The following is a 16,014-nucleotide window of genomic DNA, read 5'->3' as shown; positions in this document are numbered from 1 at the left end:
AGCTGGTTTGGTGGTGCTGAATTCTCTTAAAGGTTTTAATTCTCTGTAAAGGTTTTAATTTCTCTGTCAAATCTGAATGAGATCCTTGCTGGGCAGAGTAATCTTGGTTGTAGGCTTTTCCCTTACATCGCTTTAAATATGTCCTGCCTCTACCTTCTGGCCTGCAGAGTTTCTGCTGAAAGACCAGCTGTTAACATTATGGGGATTCCATTGTATGTTATTTGTTGTTTTTCCCTTGCTGCTTTCAAATATTTTTTCTTTGTATTTAATTTTTGATAGTTTAATTAATATGTGTCTTGGTGTGTTTCTCCTTGGATTAATCCTGTATGGGACTCTCTCTGGTTCCTGGACTTAATTAACTATCTCCTTTCCCATGTTAGGGAATTTTTCACCTATAATCTCTTTAAATATTTTCTCAGTCCCTTTCTTTTTCTCTTCTTCTGGGACCCCTATAATTCGAATATTGGTGCATTTAATGTTGTCCCAAAGGTCTCTGAGACTGTGCTCAATTCTTTTCATTCTTTTTTCTTTATTCTGCTCTGCAGCAGTTATTCCCACTATTTTATCTTCCAGGTTACTTATCCGTTCTTCAGCCTCAGTTATTCTGCTACTGATTCCTTCTAGGGAATTTTTCACTTCATTTATTGTGTTGTTCATCATTGTTTGTTTGCTCTTTAGTTCTTCTGGGTCCTTTTTAAACGTTTCTTGTATTTTCTCCATTCTATTTGTAAGATTTTGGATCATCTTTACTATCATTATTCTGAATTCTTCTTCAGGTAGACTGCATATTTCCTCTTCATTTGTTTGGTCTGGTGGGTGTTTCCCTTGCTCCTTCATCTGCTATGTGTTTCTCTGTCTTCTCATTTTGCTTAATTTACTGTGTTTGGGGTCTCCTTTTTGCAGGCTGCATGTTCGTAGTTCCCGTTGCTCTTGGTGTCTGACCCCAGTGGCTAAGGTTGGTTCAGTGGGTTGTGTAGGCTTCCTGGTGGAGAGGACTAGTGCCTGTGTTCTGGTGGATGAGGCTGGATCTTGTCTTTATGGTGGGCAGGTCCGTGTCTGGTGGTGTGTTTTGGCGTGTCTGTGGCCTTATTATGATTTTAGGCAGCCTCTTTGCTAATGGGTGGGGTTGTGTTCCTGTCTTGCTAGTTGTTTGGCATAGGGTGTCCAGCACTTTAGCTTGCTGGTTGTTGAGTGGAGCTGGGACTTGGCGTTGAGATGGAGATCTCTGGGAGATTTTCGCCATTTGATATTACGTGGAGCTGGGAGATCTCTGGTGGACCAATGTCCTGAACTCAGCTTTCCCACCTCAGAGGCACAGGCCTGACACCTAGCCGGAGTACCAAGACCCTGTCATCCACATGGTTCAGAATAAAAGGGAGAGAAAAGGAAAGAAAGAAAGAAAGAAAATAAATAAATAATGTTATTATAATAAAAAATAATTATAAAAAGTAAAAAAAATTAAAAGTAATTTAAAAAAGAAAGAAAGAAAGAAGAGAGCAACCAAACTAAAAAACAGTCCACCAATGATAACGAGCAAACGGACAGACTGAACCCTAGGACGAATGGTAAAAGCAAAGCTATACAGACGAAATCACACACAGAAGCATACACATACACACTCACAAAAAGAGAAAAGGGAAAAAAATATGTATATTTCTTTACTCCCAAAGTCCAACACCTCAATTTGGGATGATTCTTTGTCTATTCAGGTATTCCACAGATGCAGGGTACATCAAGTTGATTGTGGAGATTTAATCCGCTGGTCCTGAGGCTGCTGGGGGAGATTTCCCTTTCTCTTCTTTGTTCGCACAGCTCCGGGGGTTCAGCTTTGGATTTGGCCCAGCCTCTGCGTGTAGGTCGCCTGAGGCCATCTGTTCTTCTCTCAGACAGGACGGGGTTAAAGGAGCCGCTGATTCGGGGGCTCTGGCTCACTCAGGCTGGGGGGAGGGAGGGGCACGGAGGGCGGGGCGAGCCTGCGGCTGCCTAGGCCGGCATGACTTTTCACCAGCCTGAGGTGCGCCGTGTGTTCTCCTGGGGAAGTTGTCCCTGGATCACGGGACCCTGGCAGTGGCGGGCTGCACAGGCTCCTGGGAGGGAAGGTGTGGAGAGTGACCTGTGCTCGCACACAGGCTTCTTGGTGGCGGCAGCAGTAGCCTTAGCGTCTTATGCCCGTCTCTGGGCTCCGCGCTGATAGCCGCGGCTCATGCCTGTCTCTGGAGGTACTTTAAGCGGCACTCTTAATCCTTCTCCTCGAGCACCAGGAAACAAAGAGGCAAGAAAAAGTCTCTTGCCTCTTCGGCAGGTCCAGACTTCTCCCCGGACTCCCTCCCGGCTAACCGTGGTGCACTAACCCCTTCAGGCTGTGTTCACGCGGCCAACCCCAGTCCTCTCCCTGGCTCCAACCGAAGCCCGAGCCTCAGCTCCCAGCCCCTGCCCGCCGTGGCGGGTGAGCAGACGAGCCTCTCAGACTGGTGAGTGCTGGGTGGCACTGACCCTCTGTGCGGGAATCTCTCTGCTTTGCCCTCCGCACCCCTGTTGCTGTGCTCTCCTCCGTGGCTCCGAAGCTCCCCCCTCCGCCACCCGCGGTCTCCGCCTGCGAAGGGAAACCTTTCCTCCTTCACAGCTCCATCCCACTGGTGCAGGTGCCGTCCCTATTCTTTTTTCTCTGCTTTTTCTTTTTTCTTTTGTCCTACCCAGGTACGTGGGGAGTTTCTTGCCTTTCGGGAGGTCTGAGGTCTTTTGCCAGCGTTCAGTAGGTGTTCTGTAGGAGTTGTTCCACATGTAGATGTATTTCTGATGTATCTGTGCAGAGGAAGGTGATCACATCTCACTCTTCCGCCGTCTTGAAGTTCCTCCCCTGTTCTTGCTTTTGAAGACAGGGGCTAAGTGAGTTTCCCCAGCTTTAAATTCTTAGTGACGTAATTCAGTGCCTTCTATCCTTATATACACACAGATTTAATACCTCCTAAGCCCCTAGGCCCTATCAATTAGAATGGAACTTTTAATGATAGTAATAATAATTATTATTAATTAATTAAATTTTTTGCTCTTATGTCTTCAGTATTCTTGTAACACTTTGTTCAGTTCATTGCTGTAGCACTTGGTTATTTAAAGGACTTCAGCCCTGAGAACTTCTTATTTATTTATTTATTATTTGATTTTATTTTTTATATATATATATATTTTGCCTATATTGGGTCTTCGTTGCTGCATGCAAGCTTTCTCTAGTTGGGTGAGCAGGGTACTCTTGGTTGTGGTGCGCGGGCTTCTCATTGCTGTGGCTTCTCTTGTTGCGGAGCATGGGCTCTAGGCACATGGCTTTCAGTAGTTTCAGCATGAGGGCTCAGTAGTTGTAGCACGCAGGCCCTAGAGCACATGGGTTTCAGTAGTTGTGGCTTGTGAGCTCTAGAGCACAGGCTCAGTAGTTGTGGCACAATAGCTTAGTTGCTTAGCGGCATGTGGGATCTTCCTGGACCAGGGATCGAACCCACGTCACCTGCATTGGCAGGCGGATTCTTAACCACTGTGCCACCAGGGAAGTCCCATGCCCAGGGAACTTCTTAAAGGGAGGATCTGTCTGACCTAATTTTGCTCCTTTTCATGTGTCCACTTCATCTATGAATCAGAGGCTAAACATAAAATAGAGCCCTTTGACTCTGACCTACTCCTGGCAACTGCTTTGACTCTCTAAATTGGCTCTGCCCAAATTGTTGCTACCTGAGACCCAATTTGAGCTGGCTGATCTAACATCTCATATCTTACCACGGAACATCTCTGTAGTACCAACCATGCACTTCCTTCTCTCCCTCCCTTGGACAGGGACCAAGACTTATTCCTCTTTGTATGTCTAGAACTAAGGACATAGCAAATGTACACTACATATTTTCTGCATAGGTGAGATAATCTACTAATCAACAAATTGAGATTTTTTTTGTCTCCTCTTCCTAGTAATTAATATAATGAGTAGTTAGAATGAGGGACCATCTCTCTGTCCATGAGGCAGAATAAATGGGAATTAAATACATGATTCTATCTGTATTAATTCCATTCACCAACCAAATGAACTCACCATGTGCAGACTGTTCTGCAGAAGGTGTTAATTCACAATGATTCAAATTACATTAATATTTGCAGACATTGCCTTCCATTTATCTTAGTTCATTTACTTTATCATAAAATAAAGCTGAGTTAAACATTACTATATGCAGAAGATATTTAAAATGGTTATGTAGTACAGCAAGCCTTATAAGGCATTAATCTTCATTACTGAGGCGACATTTGATAATTCCCTTAAGGATACACCACTTGAGTTACAAGATTCCTCAAGGGAAAAGGAAGTCTTTGAGATATAAGCATCTTGCATGTTACAGGATTTCTTATGATAGATAAAGGATGTCTTATGGTAGATTTGAGGGTAGAGCCCAGGAAAAACTGGAAAGTGTATGTGCTAGATGGATTGAATCGATGGCCCCAACTTTTTATATCTCCCTGTAGCCATGCCCTTTGGTATCACCCTCCCATACTGATCTTAGACTTGGCCACATAACTTTCTTTGGCCAACAAGACAGAATAAATTTGCCATAAGAAGAAGCTTAAAAAATGCTTGTGCATTTCCACTTATTTACTTGGACTTGTAACACTACCCAGAGAACATACCCAGGCTGGTTGACTGGAGGGAATGGGAGAGGGTGGAAAAGATCAAAATTGTCCTGGCTGAGGCCATCCCAGACCAGCCAATTCTGGTCCATCCACCAACTGACTGGACATGTGAGTGAGTCCATCCTAGATCAACTGAACTCAGCCCTGATCAGCAAAACTGCTCAGCAGAGCCATAGTTTTGTGAGAAATAATTAATATTTGTTGTTTTAAGCCATTAACCTTTAGGGTGATTTGTTAAATAGTATTATTGTGGCAATAGACAACTGATACAGTGGCTGATTTTCCTACAAGACAATGTGAAAGCTGCAATTCATTTAAGAATATATAAGGAATTTAGATTTTAAACTTTTCAGTATTTTCAAGCAGAGAATAGGCATACAGATTAAAAAGTTGAACTGGAAATGAAAAGTTATTTTGTTTTCAGAAGGGATAAAAAAAGATCAGAGAAAATGAGATAATTTTCAGAGTCAGTTTGTTGTTTTAGTAAAACACAGGCTCTGGAGGCAAATTGTGTGGGCTAGAATTCTCGCTCCAACTCTTTCATAGTAGTGTGACCTTGATCAACTTACTTAACTCTCTCTATGCTTCCTTTTCCTCATCTGTAAAGTTGGAATACCTACTGTTAGTTGATGGTTATGAAAATTATATGAGGAGATACATGTAGGATACTTTTAACAGTCTGACATATAATAAGCAATCAATAATGTTAGCTATTATTATATGAGGTGAGGTGGCTAAAATAGAGTGACACCAAATCATTACTATGTGGCAAGTTTTAGGAGGCAATGTAGAACTTCAAATAAGAGATTTTTAGCCATTATCAATGGTTTGTTTCTTTTCTGGATATTTTAAAAGGCTGGTATCAGTTGCAAAATCATTAAACAATAGAGGAATAGTGGGTTACAGGGGATGGCAAACATGAATTTAAATTACGTGACGATACGCAAGTCAGTATATGAAGGCTTTGCTGAACAGGATGGTCTCTAAGGAACCATACACCTTGATAATTTGTTACTCCCAAACTTATAGTAGCAGAGTACTAAAAATAAATAACTAGTGACTTTCTTAATGCATGAACAGTTTTAAATGGTAAGAAAGAATAGCAGTGATAACATTTTAAGTAAAACTCCATTGTTTTATACAAAGACAAATAATATGTATTGGTAATGTTTCCTGAGGACATACTGTCTACTGTGTGCCAGATACTGTGGTAGACGCTGAGGACTAAGAGATAAAACGTATTTCCATACAGTACCTGTGGGTACCTATGGGTACTGTAGTGGGAAGACAGGGACACCCGAGAGAGAGAGAAAAGTAATTTTCTACTTAAAAAAAAAAAGGTTACATCTTGCTCTTCATTAAAAGTTGGTCTTGCTGACTGATAAGAGATAAAGTCAAGATTTCTTGCATCTATGGCCACTAGCACCTAGACCCTCCTACAATCTTTACTTGTTTTATTGTTTTTCCATAAGAGTATAAAAATGGAAAACTTTACCCCTAAACAAAAATTGTCTCTAAACAACAACAACAAAAAAATAAGGTGATGCTTATTATTAAGTTGTCTCAGCTCTACAATCTGCATTCTACACTCTGCTTTATGATGCTGGGGCCAGGAGTCTGCAAATCAGATTTTAGCTTTGCCAGAGGCTCCCTGTAACACTCTGCCAATAGAGGGCACTAGAAGAAGACCAGGGAGCTGTGGGAGAGAGAATGGACTTTCTCCTTCCTGTTTGTTCCTTGTGAGCTTCCAGCAGGCTTTCTGTGAGTTTGTGGTGGCCATGACAGTCACTCTAGTAACATCGAAATCTAGTTTGCAGGTTTTTCAGGAGGTCAGAACCAGTTTCATGGTGTATCAAGGCAGAGACACCAACCCCAGCTGATCAGCCCCCCTTAGAGAAGACTAATGTTCAGCCCACTGGGCCCTTCCTCTAGAATTCTGTTCTATAATTATTTCAACCTCTTGTTTTTTGTCCCATAATCTGTAAGCTCGTAGCTGCTTTCTGAAGTTGCTATTTCTGAGATACCTTAAGATAATTCTTTTACTCTTTTAATTACCTAGTTAACAACTTTATACATAGTTATTAATTCTTTATATTACATTTTCTCCATGCAAAAACTGGTGTGGGTTCTGTCTGGGGACAAAGTAGGGATCTTAACAATATACTTTAAAAAATATTTTTAATTGAAATAAAATTACATACAGTAGGCATATATCTTAGTCTGTTTTGGCTGCTATAACAGAATACACTTGATCCTTGAACAACTTGGGACTTAGGGGTGCTGACCCTCTCTGTACAGTTGAAAATCTGAGTATAACTTTACAGTCAGCTCTCTGTATCAGATTCTGCATCTGTGGATTCAACCAACTGTGGATTGTGTAGTATTGTAGTATGTATTTAGTGAAAGAAATTCATGTATAAGTGGACCCATGCAGTTCAAACTGTGTTGTTCAAGGGTCAACTGTGCTATAAACTGGGTACCGTATGAAAAATAAAAATTTAGTTCTCACAGTTTTGGAGTCTGAGAAGTCCAAGACCAAGACACTGGAAGATTTAGTGTCTGGTGAGAGCTTACTTCCTGGTTCATAGATAGCGATCTTGCTGTGTCCTTACATGATGGAAAGGGTATGAGAGCTCCCTTTTATAAGGGCACTTACATGATTGGGGTCTCTTTATAAGGGCACTACTCCCATTCGAGAGAGCTAACGCTAACCCTAACCGTAACTCACAACCTTTTCACCTTCCAAAGGACTCATCTCTAAATACCATCATATTGGGGATTAAGTTTCAACATGAACCTTGGGGGGATACAAACATTCAGTCAATAGCAGTGTGTAAATCTTAAATGTAAAAATTGATGTTTTGCATATACATATATTCATCATCTGGATCAAAATATAGAACAATTCTAGTAGAACAATTCTAGTAGTCAGATGCTTCTTTGTGTCCTCTCCTAGTTAATATTCCCTGCAAAGTATACTATTGAACTTTTTATTAACAGAATTATACAGTATGTAATTGTTTGTGTGTCTGGATTCTTTTACTGAACATAATATTTTTGAGATTCATTGGCGGTTTTGTGTGTAGTTATTTGTTCTATTTTATTAGTGTGCTGTATTTCATTTATGCATATCAAAATTTGTTTATTCATTTTCTTGTTGATGGACATTTGTTTCTAGTTTTTTGGCTATTTTGAATAAAGCTGTTATGAGAAATCTTGCACAAGTCTTTTGGTAAGCATAAGCCCTCATTTTGGGGTACGTGCCCAGAGATGGAATTGTTGGGTCATAGAATATGTATTGGTTTAGTTTTAGTAACTACTGCCAAATTGTTTTCCAAGTCAGTTGTATTAATGTATACTCCCACCTGCAATGCATAAGAGTTCCAGTTGATATAATCTTTGCAATTATTTCTTTAAATATTACTTCTTTCCCAACTTCTCCCTCTTCTTCTTCTGTGATGGGGTAAATAGAGGTTGGAGTTATGTCCCACATGTTACTTATACTATGTTCTTTTTTTAAATTCTTTTTTCCTTTATGTGCTTCAATTTATATATGTTTTATTTATGTGACTTTGAGCTTATTCACCCAGTCTTCTGTTGTGTCCAATCTGATGTTAAACTCATGAGTTCTGAATTTCAGATATTGTATCATTCAGTTCTAGAATTTCCATTTTATCTTTTTGAAATTCACTGTTAAAATTCTCCATGTTTTCATATATTTGTGCGTATGATTTTTTATATATATTAATTATAGTTAAAGTCCCTCCCTATCTGATATCTCCTTTATCTGAAATATCTGTAGATTTATTTTGATTTTCTGTTTCAATTGAATATGTACATTGTTGAAATTATATATATTGAGTTTTTTTATATATATATTGAGTTTAATCACCATTTAAAATATCTTTTGAAAGATTAGCCTATGGTTTAGTGTTGAAATGCAAAGTTATTGTATATTTGGCAAGGCACAGAAGCTGGAGTAAAATTATACTCATTTTTTTCAAAGAACCAGTTTTTGATTTCATTGATTTTCTCTGTTGATTTTCTGTTATTCACTTTCATTGATTTAGGCTTTATTCTTTATTATTTCCTTTCTTAGGCTTGACCTGAGTTTAATTTGTTCTTCTTTTTCTAGCTTCTTAAAATAGACACCAATTTGAAACTTTTTTTCTTTTCTAGTGTAAGCATGTTATCATACAAATTTTCCTCAAATGATGCATTAGCTGCATTCCACAAATTTTTGATGTGTTGTATTTTCATTTTAATTCAGTTCAAAATATTTTAAAATCTCCTTTAAAATTTCATTTTTGAACTATGGTTATTTAAAAGTATGTAGTTTAGCCTCCAAATATTTGGAGATTTTCAGATTTTTTTTTCTCCTTATGATTTCTAGTTTAATTCCTTTATAGTCCAAGAACATATTTTGTATGATCTCTATTCTTTTAAATTTGTTTTATTACTCTGAATATGGTTTATTTTTGTTATTGTTTTATGTGCACTTTAAGAGAATGTGCATTTTGATGTCGTTGAGGGTAGTGTTCTATAATTGTCAATCAGATCAAGTTGGTTGGTAGTGTTGAAACCATCTGTACACTTAGCAATTCTATCAGTCTTAATGGTTTGCTTTACCAATTACTGAGAGAGGATTCTTGAAGTCTTCAACTCTAATTGTAGATCTGCTATTTCTCCTTTTAGTTCAATCAATTTTTACTTCATATATTTTAAGGCTCTATTATTAGGTGCATACTCATTTAGGATTTTTATGTCTTCTTAGTAAATTGACCACTTTATCATTATATAATGTCCTTCTTTATTGCTAATAAATAGCACTTGCTTTCTATTTCCTACCTTCTCTGGTTTAATTGCATTTATAATTTAATTTTATTTCTTCTATTGACTTATTTATATCTCTTTTAAAACTTAGTGGTTGCCCTGTTGTCTAAAATATACACATTTAATCTATCACAGCCTACCTTCAAATAATATTATACTACTTCTATAGAGTGTAAGAACTTTATAACAATATGCTCTCAATTTATTCTCCCATTCTTTGTGCTATTGTCATATATTTAAGTTGTAAATTAACTATATATATTTTTATATACAATAAATCACAATGGTATCATATTCTTTCCCTATGAAAAGAAATTCATTCCTTCTATATTTCTTAGAGAGGAGGATGTTTGGTGTTGAATTTCCTCAGTAATTACTTACCTAAGAGAATCTTCACTTCTGTTTGGAAATATATTTTTGTTCAGTGTAGAATTCTGGGTTGAAAGATTCTTTTTTCCCCAACATTTAAAAAATGTCACTCATTGTCTTCTATTGAATAGTTTGCATCGTTTCTAATGAGAAATCTGCTGTAATTCTTATCTTTGTTCTTCAATAGGTAATATACCTTTTTTCATCTAATTGCCTTCAAGATTTTCTCCTTTAGCATTTTGAATATGATATGTAGTTTGTGTTTTTTTGTATTTACCTGGTTGATGTTTTCTTAGCTACTTCAGTCTGTGGTATCTGTTATTAATATTGAAAAATTCTTAGCCATTATTTCCTCAAATATTTCTTTTGCCCTCTTCTCTCTTCTTTCCAGGATTTGAACTATGTGTATGTTAGATCAATTGATATATTGGTATTGTTCCATAGCTTTGGGACACTCTGTTTGTTTGCTTTTCCACTCTTTTTTCTTTTTTATCTAAGTTTGGGTAATTTCTGTTGACTTCTCTTCAGATTATCCTTAGGTTTACTGATTCTTTCCTTGCGTGTGTCAAGCCTAATGATTAGCCTGTCAAAGGCATTCTTCATTTCTGTTATTATATTTTTAATTTCTAGCATTTGCAGTTGATTCTTTCTTACAGTTTTCATCTTTCTCCTGAAATCACCCAACTAATCTTTCATGCTGTCTACCACTACCATTAGAGACTTTAACATCTTAATCACAGTTACCTTAAATTTCTTCCTGGGAAATTTCACTACTTGTGTCATATTTGAGTCAGAATCTGATAATTATTTTTTCTCTTAGGAGGGTGTTGTTTCTATTTGCATTTTTGTTCCTTGCCTTGTTTTTGTTGTTGAAAGTCAGCCATCTTGTGTGCTTTTTTTGCCTGGAAATCGGGATCCTTTTCCTTCTGCTAGACCTACAATGTAGGGATTTGAATTAATGTAGTTAGGAGGTGGGCCTGGCTTTAGGTTTATTGTTGCTATGGTTACCCTTAGGCCACCACAGCTTTCAAACTCCTCCAGCTGATTCCTTGTGTTAAGTTGGTTTGCAAGAGGGTTTTTTTTTTCTTTCTTCTCAACAAATGCTCTTGCATTAATTTTAGATGTTCCATTGTACTGTAAGTGTTTCTTTATCTACTCTTGTTCCTCCCTATTTCTCTCCTAGCCATATTCCAGTGTTGTTACTTAGTGCTTGTTAGCTTGTCTATAGGATGTGGTAGTAAGCATTTTCTCTTGTTCATATTAAGTCTTAGTTTTACACCGGAATGATAGCATATCCCTGGGTCCTGGAGTGTGGACTCTTCAGTGATGCCCCTCTCTAGGCTCTGGCCCTGGACCCTGCATGCAAGCCCACCCTCTCTCAGGAGCAGGATGTTTTTGTTGTAACTCCATCCCCCCAGCTGCCATTTGTTTTCACCAGTGTCCTAAGTGTGGCAGTGTTTTTTTTCCCCTTGCTCCCATAGTTTAAGGCTCTCCTCCATAGTAGAAGGTAGGTAGGGGCTTGTGTCTCTCTTGCAGTGATAGATCTGCACCATGAGGATCACTTTCTTAAAACCTTCTTTGGTACATTCTGTGATTGTCCTTGGTTCACGGAGAAAAGTCCTAAAGAATATGTGGAATCCCTCAATTTTCTCATCTCTCAGGGACTTCGTACTCTCTCTAGAGTATATTTTGCCTCCACCAATTTCCCAAACAACCTAATTGAACTCTTTACTGGTGTTCTGTTGCATCTGCCATAGGTAAGCCATTTCTTACGTTATCACTTCCTGCAGACATCCATCTTTTCTTAGATTTTGGGCTAGTTAGTTGCCCTGCAATTTCAGCTATCAATAGTTTCAAGAAAACTCATGAATTTTTATTTTTGGCTCTTTTACATTATATGGGTGTAAATGACACTCTCTACAGTTCTCCACATTGCTGGGTGGAAAATAAGTTTTATATTAATAAAGCATCATTGTAGAAATGATCAGAACTTCATATTTTCTTACAAATTAACAACCAAGGGTTTTATGGACCTAAAAAAGGAAGATATCCACAAGTAGATGAAGATGTGTTATGTTTTGTTCCTGAAATACTTGCAAAAAGATTATTCTCACACTCTAAGCACTGCAACTGAAGGTAGGGTAGATTGCCAAGTTCTTTGGAATAGATGAAATCATTTCAAAGCAATGAGGGGCTGATGTTATCAATTCATGTGTTGTACAGGATTATCATTAAGGCATCATGTCATGGTTTAAATAGCAGCATTTTTTCTTCCTTAGAGGTTTATAAAATAAAGGTGTGCCCTAAAATTGATAGCATTCTCTGTGCTGTTAACAGTAGGGTGGAACTTCATGTGGATAGGGTGACAGATGACTTTCAGATTAGGCATTGATACTTAAATACCTACAAAATAAAAATATTTGTGTAAAGCTGCCACTTTAAATCCTTCTCATTCGTGATTGCCTGAAAATAAACTTATTCATGAGGTTACAGTTGATACATTGGAAAATGGGTAAAAGGTTTTATTGAACTGGAATGTAGATCAGGTATATTTTCAGTGAGAGAAAGTAGATTAAAAGTCAAGCAGCCCCATAGCACAGGGAGATCAGCTCGTGCTTTGTGACCACCTAGAGGGGTGGGATAGGGAGGGTGGGAGGGAGATACAAGAGGGAGGGTATATGGGAATATAAGTATACATATAGCTGATTCACTTTGTTATACAGCAGAAACTAATGAGGGAGGGTATATGGGGATATAAGTATACGTATAGCTGATTCACTTTGTTATACAGCAGAAACTAACGAGGGAGGGGATATGGGGATATAAGTATACGTATAGCTGATTCACTTTGTTATATAGCAGAAACTAACACAACAATGTAAAGCAATTATACTCTAATAAAGATGTTAAAAAAAAGTCAATACAAAAACAAGTATTATTGGCATCTAAGAAGTGCAGCATGGGACATGGGTGCCTTGGAGTAGGAAGGAAGGAAAAGGGCTGAAAGATAAACAGAAGGACCAGTGAATAGAGACATGTGAACAACAACAATTTTCAGCTTCTCAGTATTACCTTAAGAGTCAGTCTCTTCTTCACATATTATTCTATTAATAATAAAGTGAGTGTAAATTTATGAGACTGATCTCTTTACTGTATATCCAGAGGAAATCTAACTCCTCCTTTTGACAACCATATGACATATATCTTGGGGAGGGAGTGCAGGATTCTTAATCAGTAAATTGACTCTTGTTCATTCTGCTTTGCCAAAGAGACATCAGTGTATTATGGAATTCTATATGCGAACTTCCTTAAGTAAACTGGTTCATGGTTAGAGAAAGTATTTACTTACAAAAAAGTCCTTTAGCATTTTACCAAATCTTCACAGTTCTTGACATTTAAAAAAAAATGTACATCTCTATCCCAAAGACCCATTATAATTTTCAAGGCAAAAATAAAAAAATTAAGTTGTGTAAAGCTGAGGCTCCATCCTTCAAGGAATGCTTGATAGTTTTGTTTTTACATTAGGATGTTACCTTTAATCTTTGATTCTAAATAAATGTAAGATTTGTACATGTCATATGTTAGGGAATAAGGTAGACTTGAGACCAGAAAATATTTGGTTTCCTTGTGTCTAGTTAGCTTTATCATTCATAAAAATTCCAACTGAAGAGATATGCCACATGTTAGTGTATTTTTTGTAATGTATTTCTTTGGTAGTATTTTAAATAACAGGGAGTACCAAAAAACTGATCATTATGGAGGGATTTAACCTCAGCTAGCTATTTTATAACCAATGCTTTATTCCAGCTCTATAATTAACATCTAAAATTAACATTTTTCAACATGACTTTAAACATTAAGGAATCTAAGTAGATATAAATACTTAAAGTACTATTGCTTTGCACTTTTTAGGCCTTTCAAAATGGAACTAAAGGCAGTCTCTCTCTCCACATGAAATATGGCACAGTACATGCTTTGGAACTGTTTTATAGTTTTAAATATTTTTTATGAAATTGGGTATAACTATTTCCATATGTTTATAAAGAGTAAAAGGAGGTAGCAGCAGAGATGCTGAAACAGTCTATGTCCCTTTGCTTTACTAGCCATGTAAGAGATCTGGTCCGTGCTCATCTCTTGTCTATTGGTAAATAGAATTTATTCACTTTCCTTAATACTAACCTGAAAATGCTGTTTAATGCACCATAAACAAATCTTATGAATTTTTTACATGATTAAAATGGTCATAACTATCCAATGTTTCTTGCTGATTGAATCTGCCACTTCTGTTTACTAGGAAAATAAATAACACGTGTTTGCTCTCTTTCTAAAATGTTCCTATTTATTCTGTGGTCATTTGCCACTTATAATATTTCCAGCTTAATTTCATAAAACAGCTTTTATATGACTTGAAAAACTGCCCTTATTGTACATTGTCTTCAAGTATTTTTTGCCTTTGAGCTCTGGACTTTTATTTGAAGAAACATCCAGCCATCCAGTTTTTCTTTTCTTTCTACTTCTTTTTTTTTTTTTTTTTTTTGCCTGTATTAGAGTTGGAATTTAAAAAGTGAAACAGCTGCATGCCTTGCATATGCATGCAGAACAGGCAGAATTCAGCTGTTTGAGAACTTCCTCCCTCCACCCCCCGTCCACCATATCAGCAATTCTTGTGCCCAATTTATTGTCAAACAAAGAAAATCAAGGTTTACAAGGCACTTGTCTGTCAGAGGGCTCGTTAAGACGAACACGCATGCACAGAAAACTGTCTAGCAAGAAAACTCTCATTGTTATCATTTCTTAAGTCATGGATGCCATAAGATATGCTATTTTTGCCTCCCTTCCAATGATTTAGGGCCTGGATAAAGTTCAGTGAACATGGATAAATCATATCTTCTATATATAAATTCGTAGTATGTCACAGCTCCATGTCATATGCTTAACATACATTCAAACTGAGAGTCAAGGTCTGTTTCTATACCTTCACATTTATGTTAAAATATGAAGCATCTTGGGTACTTGTTTCAAGGCTTTTCTCAAATTTCATCTCCTCTAAGATGCTTTCCTGTTATCTGTGTTGGATATGACCTCAAATTTTTATGTGATGTGACATGTTCTGCCTTGTTTTATAATTATTTGTGGGTTTGTCTTGTTTTCTTCCATTTCCACCATGTCATTTTCTACTCTTCTTCTTTCCATCCCTGCTATCGTTATACGAAGACATCTCTCTTGGTAATATTCCTTCAATCTAGAGCAAGGTTTAAGGGTAGGTGTTCTTCATCCAAGGAATTGAAATACTGGTCCAGTGTTTCCTTTTACAACTTCTGATAACATCCTGATATTGGAAAAGTTAAATTTTAATGTAGGTAAAGAAGACATATAATTATAGGGACTTCCCTGGTGGTGCAGTGGTTAAGAATCCGCCTGCCAGTGCAGGAGACATAGGTTAGAGCCCTGGTCCAGGAAGATTCCACATGCTTAGTGAAGCAACTAAGCCCATGAGCCACAACTATTGAGCCTGTGTGCCACCACTACTGAAGCCCACGTGCCTAGAGCCAATGCTCCACAACAAGAGAAGCCACCGCAATGAGAAGCCTGTGCACCACAAAAAAGTAGCCCCCACTCAGCACAACTAGAGAAAGCCTATGTGAAACAAAGAAGACCCAACACAACCAAAAATAAATAAATAAGATTGATTCTTTAAAACAAAAATGAATACATATTATATACAATATATATTACAATGATCAATTAAAGTGTCAATTATGTAATAAGCTTAATTTGACCTTTCTAAGTAATTATATGAATTTCATAAAAGTCATTGAACTCTAGAATGGAAAGTACTTTAAATTCAAGCAATTCATATTACAGAAAGAGGAAACTGATGTTCAGACTTTAGAAACATAAGAACTTTATTTTACTTTCAGTTAGGAATATTGTAAGACAACACAATGGACATCTGATTCAATTACTATTGGCTCTTCTTTTGCTTGGAAATTTTCTGTTAGCACAGTTTTAAGTCAGGCTTGCTGTAAGTGATATTCCCTATTGTCAAAAGTGAAGATATTTTTACATAATAATTTTCCAAACTTTTTCTTAGAAATTAAATTTTCAGCTGGGTATATAGATTTTTTGCTGACAAAGTAGACCTAACTATAT

The sequence above is a fragment of the Aethalodelphis obliquidens genome, unplaced genomic scaffold (genome assembly GCF_003676395.1).
Source record: "Aethalodelphis obliquidens isolate GAN/ISIS:26980383/991018 unplaced genomic scaffold, ASM367639v1 scaffold2, whole genome shotgun sequence".
NCBI classification, from domain to species: domain Eukaryota; kingdom Metazoa; phylum Chordata; class Mammalia; order Artiodactyla; family Delphinidae; genus Aethalodelphis; species Aethalodelphis obliquidens.
This window is presented reverse-complemented; position numbering follows the sequence as displayed.